The 10,232-nt window shown below is 35.9% G+C and overlaps 1 protein-coding gene across 2 annotated transcripts in view; it reads right to left on the reverse strand.

Annotated features, from left to right (window-relative positions):
• C6 (complement C6) overlaps nt 1-10,232 on the reverse strand; it is a 745,556-nt gene that overhangs the window by 524,192 nt on the left and 211,132 nt on the right. The gene's annotated exons all lie outside the window — the stretch shown is intronic.

Here is a 10,232-nt window from a genome sequence, read left to right on the forward strand (position 1 = left end):
GAGCCTTGAACCAGGTTTCTGTTACTGCACAGACATCGATTTTCTCCATACTGAGGAGAGCATCTTGAGGTTTAGACTTCTGGCATTGAGTAGCATTACCTTTAGTTTTTTTATCCTTGGGTTGTCTATGGAGGTGGGTTTGTCCTTTGAGCCTTGCCTAAAAAAGGCACTATGGGGGTGGCAAGAGCCTTGGCCAGTATACGAAAGCCTAAGGGTGACAGGTGCAAGCCATCCCTAGCGAAGCAACATGGCTTGTCGAGCATGCCATCCCAGGCTGACAGACACTGGATTCTCATTGAATGACACCAATACTTTAGCCAATTGTTGAAACTGATCATTGTGTCTTTATACTGTGGCATAATTCTTGGTGAGGGCAAGATGCTACTCAAGGTCAGGGTCATACCAGCCTGGGGTACATGGTCAGAGAGCTCCTCTATGTCTCTTTTCATGTAGTCCAGGGAGGTACGTCTCAAGTCATTCACATCAGCATGGACAATGATGGAGTCATATTTGTACTTGCTTTGGAGTGACCTGAGTGCTTGTGTTATGTGGCGGATCCTGGCACCTGACAGGCAGCTTACAGTGACCTTCTCCTTGTTCAGTCTGGTGAGTGGGACATCAGTGTGCTGGACAATAGAGTCCCCTATAACAAGTGTATTTGGTGTGTTGTTTGGCCTTAAGGGCTGAGACTGTGAGGCACACTGATTTTGTGAGATATGTGATTCGTGGGTATTGTTGAGGGGTGGCTGTTGCTTGAATATCTGCTTAGGAGGTCTTTGCTGTTTAGGCAGATTTTTATTTAGAGCCTCGGAGTATGTTTTTATGTGTTTATGTGTTGGGTATGCAGATGCAATAGGTCTGTGTGAGACTGGATTTGTGGTGTGGGTGGTTACCTTTTCCTCCTGACTGACTGTGTCAATCTTGGGTTGAGAGAGCTCTGCCTCCAGTTTGGCTGTGTAACTGCATCTCTCACATGTATTAGGGTTTGTTGGAAGGAGGAGAGGGTTGTCTGTGTACATAAGGCAATTGTAACATTGCCTCAAAATTCCCAGATTCACCAGCTGGACTGGAGAGTAACCTTGAAACTGACCTTTGGACATACCAGATTAGTGTAGGGAACTGTTTTTTACTGATCAGATTAGGGAAGGGAACTGATTTTTCACTTGATCAGGAAGGAACAATCCGGAGTCTAATACTTATGAGAAGTCAAGGAGGGTGTAGTGCTTTAGTTAGTTAGTGTTTCCTTATAAGAGCTGAGCAAGTGCAGGGCTTTAGAAAGAGAATAGACTGATTACTTTGAGAGTTTGAACAGTTCTAAGGGAAAAAGTGAAGAGCAGACTTTGTGGAGCCTGAAATAGTTTAAACCTGTTTAGGCGGCACTGCCCTACGCTGCTCAGTGCGCAAAACTGTGCAAAAAGAGAGTTGTAGGGTTTTAAGAGAGAGAGATCAAGGAGTTTAGAATTGACCCAAAATGGCAAATAAAACTACAGCTTCTAGGTAGTAACCACTCCTCCAGGGACAGGCAGGCTGTTCAGTGTTAACCACTCCCACTGGTGAACACAGAGACTTCCCTTTAGCCCAAGCAAGTACTGGCCTTCTAGAAACTTTCAAACAGTTCAGAACAGCAAATCTGTAACTGAACTTTCTTAACTTTCAGAAAGTGGGAAAAAAGCAAGAGCTTTTTGTTTGTTTTTTTTTTTTCTTTTTGTTGTAGTTTAAAGGTAGCAGAGATAAACAAGCAGCAAAATAATCACAACAGTGCAATAAATGACCCCACACTTGAGTGCTAGGCCAAAATCAGGTAAAATGCAGTTTTTAGAGAAAAAAATGATTTTAAATTAAGTGCAACACAGGAAATGCAGTAAACAGGCTCTAGATGTGTTCCAAGTACTGTTACTGTTACAGATGTAAACTTTAGCAAGCCGGAAAATGCCAAAAAGTTGACGGCAAAGCAGTAAAACTTAACAAAAAATCAGGAGAAAATACTTCACAAAAGTGGCTCCTTTTCTTCTCTCAGCATTTTCTCCCCTTGGTAGGTACTTCAGCAACAACTAGCAAGCCTGAAAAGATGCCAAAACCATGAGGCAGCCTGGTTTTAAGAGAGACAGATCAAGGAGTTTAGAATTGACCCAAAATGGCCAATAAGACTACAGCTTCTAGGTAGTAACCACTCCTCCAGGGACAGGAAGGCTGTTCAATATTAACCGCTCCCACTGGTGAACACAGAGACTTCCCTTTAGCCCAAGCAAGCACTGGCCTTCTAGAAACTTCCAAGCAGTTCAGAACAGCAAATCTGTAACTGAACTTTCTAAGCTTTCAGAAAGTGGGAAAAAAGCAAGATTTTTTTTTCTTTTTGTTGTAGTTTAAAGGTAGCAGAGATAAACAAGCAGCAAAATAATCACTACAGTGCAATAAATGACCCCACACTTGAGTGCTAGGCCAAAATCAGGTAAAATGCAGTTTTAGAGAAAAAAAACTATTTTAAATTAAGTGCAACACAGGAAATGCAATAAACAAGCTCTAGATGTGTTCCAAGTACTGTTACTGTTACAGATATAAACTTTAGCAAGCCAGAAAATGCCAAAAAGTAGGTGGCAAAGCAGTAAAACTTAACAAAAAATCAGAAGAAAATACTTAAAATCACAAAAGTGGCTCCTTTTCTTCTCTCAGCATTTTCTCCCCTTGGTAGGTGCTTCAGCAACAACTAGCAAGCCTAAAAAGATGCCAAAACCATGAGGCAGTCTGGTTTTAAGAGAGACAGATCAAGGAGTTTAGAATTGACCCAAAATGGCCAATAAAACTACAGCGTCTAGGTAGTAACCACTCCTTCAGGGACAGGCAGGCTATTCAGTGTTAACCACTCCCACTGGTGAACACAGAGACTTCCCTTTAGCCCAAGCAAGCAATGGCCTTCTAGAAACTTCCAAACAGTTCAGAACAGCAAATCTGTAACTGAACTTTCTTTAGACTTGCATGCTTGGGGTGGACCCAGTTTACGGAAGGTTAGTTGAAAGGTAGCTTTTATGTGTTTGTATGTTTGCACACTTTTTTCTGTATTTGTGAACATTTCTCAGACTTATTTTCAAGGATTTGTGATAGTGCAGAAGTTCTGCCTTTTGTTGTAAATCATTTGTTACTGTACCTGAGCTCAAAACAAGTTCATTTTACATTGTGGTTTTTTTTTTTTTTTTTTTTTTTTGCACTCTGGCTGATTCAACCCATCCAAGTTGGGAAGTGTTGGTGGAAGGCTTATTGTGTATTTATCTGGTTGTCCAGAGGGCTTAACTGTGTAAAAGTGTTTCATTCTGCTCGTATAAAAGCCAGACATCTTTGTGAGACTGTGCTCATTTATTCAGAGCTTCCCTGTGCCTGGCTTGGACACCTGTGACTACAAGACTTGGATTACTTCTAAAACCATCTGGACCTACAAAGCTGATATAAGTATTTTTTGCACTTGCTCTATCTACCTCAGTGCTGTTTACCAGTTCTGTGCTGCATTTATTGATTTAGTTGAATTTATCACTGTTTTTCAGCCTGCACTTGTTAAAGACACACCATCTGTTTGTTACTGTACTGCTCTTAGGTTGTTTTAACAGTATTCTGATATTTCCTAACCTCCTCTGATACTACAAAACCTGTTTTGAGTTTGGCAATGTTCTCCTGCGTTTGCTAAAATATGTCTTTGTTTTGCAAAGTTGTTCTGTGTTTGTAGAACTTCTTCTACATGTGTGTACTTTTTTTATATCTGTAAACATTTCTTAGGGTTTGTGAACTTATTTCCAATGACTCTTTATAGTTCAGGAGTTCTGCATTTTGTTGTAAATCAGTTGTTACTGCACTTGAGCTCAAAACCAGTTTGTTGTACATTAAGAGGGCTCTTTTGCACTCTGGTGAGAGCTGAGAGCTGAATTCAACACATCTGAGTTGGGAACTGCTGATGGAATGCTTATTGTGTGTTTATCTGATTGGCCTGTGTAAAAGCTTTTCATCCTCCAGGTATAAAAGCCTTGCATTTTTGTGAGACTGTGCTCATTTATTCAGTGCTTTCCTGTGCCTGGCTTGGATTCCTGTGACTACAAGAATTGGACTGCTTCCAAAACCATCTGGACCTACAAAACTGATGTAAGCATTTTTTTGCAGTTGCTAGCTAAGTCACTACTTCCAGTATAGTTAAATCATCTGCAATTCTTGAGCAAATCACCCCAGGTCTTTAGCAAATTCCAGTAGGTGTCCAACCCCCAGTACAGATTGTCTTCATCCATAGTGCATTTTCCACTGTCAAGATTTCCTTGCAAAACCCCTTCAACACTTCTATAATTTCTGCTTTCTTGCCAACAACATGCCCAATATCTGGAAAACTACTACAGTCAAACCACTTCCTAAACAAATGAATCCCATATTCCCCTCCCACTACACTGTCATATCCATTTTACCAAATCCTTGTAAGATATTTGAAAGGCTAATCTCCCTCTATCTCACAGACCACAGCTCCAAATATTTTCTCTTCCAACAGCAGCATGGATTTTGGCCAGGTAGAAGCACCTCCATAGCCCACTGGCTTCTCACAAATGATGTATTTATGGCAATGAACAGATGAATGCTGTCTGGGTCAATATTAAAATAACATAGAAGCACATTCAACTAAGTTGACAACTCCAGACTCTTAGACCACCTCAGTGATATCAACATTAGTCCTATCTGCAATACTATACATTTCCAACTGCCACTTCTACATAAACTTTAACCCCTCTACCACTGTTTCCCCTCCTTCTCCTCTCAAAGTGCTCCATTCTGGTTATTCTCCTGTTCTCAGTCTACATAAACAAACATATTTTTGATCTACCTGATCTTCCTCTGCTTCTTTACACTGTTGACATGTTTCTCATCTCTCTTCAACAAGACCTCAAATTAGTCTTCCTCGACCTCATTCAGTGGATCAAAAACAAAAACATTATAGTCAGCACCTCAATATCTAATGTTATTTGGAACCAAATAAAATCTTTCAAAAGGTCTACTAAGTCCTTAGCAATTATAGATTACAATAAATCCCCTTTATAACAAGTTTCCTCTTTCAGATACCTTAGCCTCTGACTAGACCCCTCTTTTTAATTTAATTTACATCTAGAAAACATGTAAAAAGTATCAACTCTCTCCTTTTCTGGGCACAAAAATTATCACCCTTTCTATCCTGCTCAGCCAAATCATCCACTGGAAAGGGACCTACTTTCACAACCAGAATATGGATAACTGGTTGTAGCAGCCTCAGCTAAAACTTAGCTACCATGCAAACCATCTTTAACAAAACTTGCATATTCATTACACACTCCCTCGTGTTTTAACACCACTGTATTACTCTAGATAAAGCTAAATAGCCTCCTGTTAAACAAAGTACAGACCTCCTCCTGGCTTCACAGCTATTCAGACCCCTTCATGAACACTGCTTTCCACCTTTAATTTCTAAACTAATATGATTTGTACCCTTTTACAACTTCAACAGCTTCAATCACTCCAGCCCACTTATGCTACTCCCTCAATCCAAATTGCATTCTTTCTCTATTCTTGGCCTAGACTAAAGGAATCCCTCTCTCACTTTCTTAGGAACACCTCGTCTTACTTCAAGTTTTATAACTTTCAAAAAACACATCTGATCACATAATCCAAATGTTCCTGCTTCCCAACACAACACATAACATAATCATCCCTACTTCTCTCTCTCACTTATCCTTGCCTGTCTCCCATCACCTCAACTCGGAATTCCTTTCTATCCCTAGAACTCACTTCCAGCCTCTCACTCTACTCAGCGACCATCATATTTACAAATCTTTGCAAATTTTATAAATATGCTTCCTTTTGTTTTTTGCCACATTTTTTGTTTAACCATATGTACCTTACTATTTTCATGTAACTTTGCATACTTACCCCAGGCTAAGACTGAAAATTGGCATAACTGATCAGAGTTATCCAGTAACAAATTCAAATAAATAAATTAATTAAATTCAGAAAATGGAGAGTAATTTTGATTATCATCAACAATAGACACCTGCCACTGGTGTATTACTCCCGTCATGAGTTTCAAAACCTGCAGTCCCATCACAGTAATCTTTAATCATTTTTCCACTCCTTAGTCCTTATCTTGAGTAAAGAACAAAGCTGCACAACAAGTGTAGCCAGCTCTACTTAAGCTGGGATGTTCTGATTTCTTAAGAAGAGTTTCCTAAATGCATATGACATCAGGTTTTCTTAGCCTGATCTGATAAAAAAATGGTTTCCTTCGATAGGGCTATTTAGCCCATTTTTGTTATTTGGCCATATCTTTAAACCATAGTCTATATAAAAAGGAGAAATTATTATCAGTAACTGCATTCAGGAACATCTGTTTAAGTCTGGGTATTGGATGCAAAAGTAAATAAATAAATAAATTCACAAAGAGGCAAAACCTAAGACAACTTTAACAAAACTTTATTCACATAAGTTTTATAGAAGTGAGACAACTTACAATGTAAAGTGAAAACTATAAGCTTATAAAGCATATCAAAATCTAACAAAAAGGCTTTGATGGTTAGCAAACACAGTGGGAAAAATCTCTAAGAAAAATCTAACACCAAATAAATATCTTAGCATCAAGCAAACTGAGTTATCTGCATACATATAGCTGCCTTTTCTCCCTTCCAAGGGCAGGTAGGCCATAGGCCTGAATGCCATACATCTGCCTCATTAGACAGTAATTTAGAAAAGGAAGAAACTTTGGAGAGGGCTTACTTAACAAGGGTGAGGTACTAGAGTCACCTTGAGGTATTCAAGAATAGCATGATAAATATTTGCCAATAAAATCCAAGGAATACAGCCAACGATAATATACACCACTGTTACTGTATTTACCATATCTCTTCTTCCTCTTCATGTGAATTAAAAATGGCAGGGAGGGAGTAAGGCTTGCACCCAAGCCCTCCATTAAGTATCTCACAACCTTTCTCATTTGTGAAATAAATACTAATATTCAAACCCAAAGAAAAAATAGATTATCCCAAAGATGTTTGCTTTTCTTAAATGTGTCTCTGACAAGTAGAAGAAACAAGATGCGACAATTAGTTGCTAAACTAACTAAACTGTTTATGTGCAATAATGAAAAGTGCTTCCCCAATTATATATTATATAATGAATTGTACTGGTAGATATAGTCACCAGCCATTGTTATGAGACTGTTAAAATGCAGTAGGTTTTCATTTCCATAAAAAATAATAAGGGGATTTGTACCCTGCAACCCCAAAAACTCCATCATAAATACCCCAAGATTTTGGGAGTCTCTTCAAAAGAGTGGAGGTGAGAAGTGGGAGGGGATAAAATGAAAACAATAAAATAAAATACAAAGCATAAACAATAAACCAACTTTCCTACTTATAATTTTATGATGGTGGGTAAGAAGGATTATGTTAACACATCCTTTCCATATTTTATCACCTTCAATTAACTGCTACCTGGCTATCTTTGCTATATCCAGATATTCTGCAGAAGGGTGAAATCAATACAGGCATCAAAGCAGTTTGACTTAGTTCAAGTGATAATAAGCTTTTCTTTTTTTCAAAACAGGTTTATTGTTTTAACATATAAGAGAAATATCATAACAATTTTATACAAGTAATTAAAAATAGGTATTATTATAATATTCAACAAAACAACTAAAGTATTTACAAAGACATCCACTACAATCAGATCAATTAATTAAACTAAAATACCATGCTATTGAAATTAAAATTTTTAACACATTTTGTAAATTATCCCATACAATAAAATAAGATGTTTTTCTATTTGTTCTAGTCCTAATTGTGTTTATTTCCATATGGCACACTATATTCATAACATTTTTAAATTCATTGAACGAAGGAGGTGTATCTGAAATCCAATTTCTAGTTATTATTTTCCTAGCCACTGCTAGAATAGACCATAACAAGGGAAGCTTAACCTTTTTAACACTTTGAGGTACAGGTGTGTTGAATAATATAAGAGATTTAGAAATAATGAAATTATCTGTAAAAAGAGCCTGCAAAAATTCATTAATTGACTTCCAGTATTCTTTCAATTTTATACAGTCATAAAACATATGAGCCCAGTCAGCATTAATTTCTACATTACATCTCTTACATAGATTATCTTTATTATTTATTTTATTCATCATCAAAGGTGTATAAAAAGATCTATGCAAAAATTTCCATGTATAAAGTCTCCAGACAATGGAAGACGTAGTTCTATAAGCAGATTCCAATATATATTGTTTATCTTGTTGATTTGGTGGGTCCCCATTAATAGAAGTGAAATAATTCCAGTATGAATCTACACTGTAAAAAGTTTCTTGTCTGATAACTTTATGTATGTATGAAAGTTTACCTTTATCAGAAACTTTATGTTGTAAATTTAATATCAAGTAATCAATCAGTGTTGGAATAGATTCTTTAACAGTTATAGACATTAAATCTATTTTATTAATGAGATGTTGTCTAAAGGTCTGAACCTCTAACCAGCAAGTTTCTCTTAGATCAAATTCTTGTTTTAAGAAATCTAGATTTTTAACTTTATTATCAGATATCAACTGATACCAGTACTTTAGATCATTATCTATAGCTAAATGAGTTCCTTCAGAAGTAGATGACAAAAGCATACCCTGAGTATACATTATAGGAAATACAATAAAATTCCATTCCCTATACTTAGGGTGCATGAATATAAAGTTACGATAACTAATAATAATATTTAATGGGTAACAAACCATATGTTTAGGTATAATAGGTGAAGTACAAAATTCCTTTAGTAACCATAACATGGAGTTATTTACAATCATATTTTTATGTGTTAAGGAGATTTTCATGAAGTGTATACTAATTAGCTCCCAATAATCTTTCCATTTTGTGACATATGACTGATCTATTTATAAAGTAATAACTTTTACAATAGAAGAGATAGTATATAAATTAAAGTCTGGAAAAGAAATACCCCCTTGAGACCAGCTATTAGTATGTTTCTTTAATGCAATCCTAGGTCTATTAGGTGCCCATAAGAAATTTAACATTAGTGTGTTCAGTTTCTTGATAATTATTTTTGTAGGTGGAAGTATTATTGATTGTATTAAGTATAAAATCTTGGGGAATATTATCATTTTAATAATTGTAAGTCTCTCCTCCATAGTAAAAACATATTATTCCAGGTATTAAAAGATTTTGTATATTAAGAAAACAGGTATTATAATTATTATATATAATAGATTTAATATCTTTAGATAGTATTATACCTAAATAAGTTATCTGACCTGAATTGGGTACATATTTAGTAAAATCACTAATGAGAATATTTTTTCGTGTATATATAGGTAGTATTTTAGTTTTTTCTTCATTGAATATTAAACCAGAAATACTTTTTAAAATTCATCATGTTATCAAATAGAGACTGTATAGAAGAATTAGATCCTGCTGATGTAATTAGAACATCATCTGCAAAAAGTTGAATTTTGGATGTTGTATTTTCATCTATTTCAAAACCCTCTATGTCAGTACTGTTTCTGATCAAATTAGCCCAAGGCTACATTACTAAAGTGAATAATAGTGGAGAAAGTGGACATCCTTGTTTTGTACCTTTAAGAATGGGTATTTTTTGTGAAACATATGTTCCTACCTTAATATAAGCCAACGTTCCTTTGTATAAATGTTCAATTAGATTTACAAATGCATCCGAGAAGTTTGTGCACTTCATTAAGGTAAACAGATAGTCCCAACTTACTGAATCAAATGCTGAACTTATATCAAGACTAATAAGTGTTAAATCTTTCTTTTTCCTATTTGCAAAATCTATTAATGTTAAAGTTCTTCCTATATTATCAAAAGTATTTCTATTTACAATGAAGCCTGTCTGATCTATATCTATAATGCCGGGAATGATTGTCTTCAATCTATCAGCAAAGATATTCATAAACATTTTATAATCAACATTAAGTAATGAGATGGGCCGATATGAAGAACATCTAGTTGGATCTTTATTAGGTTTTAAAATTGGCGAAATAAATGTATATTGCCAAGATGGGGGGGGGTTATTAACTCAGTTTGGGCCAAAATAAAAACCTTATGTATTAATGAATATGTATTTTTAGAAAGGATTTTATATATCTCTGGTATAATACCATCATTACCCGGTGCTTTGTTTGATTTAAGCTTATTTATTTGTGTAATAACTTCTGTATATGAAATACT

Source organism: Protopterus annectens, chromosome 1.part0, assembly GCF_019279795.1.
Source record: "Protopterus annectens isolate FY-2018-M chromosome 1.part0, PAN1.0, whole genome shotgun sequence".
NCBI lineage: Eukaryota > Metazoa > Chordata > Ceratodontiformes > Protopteridae > Protopterus > Protopterus annectens.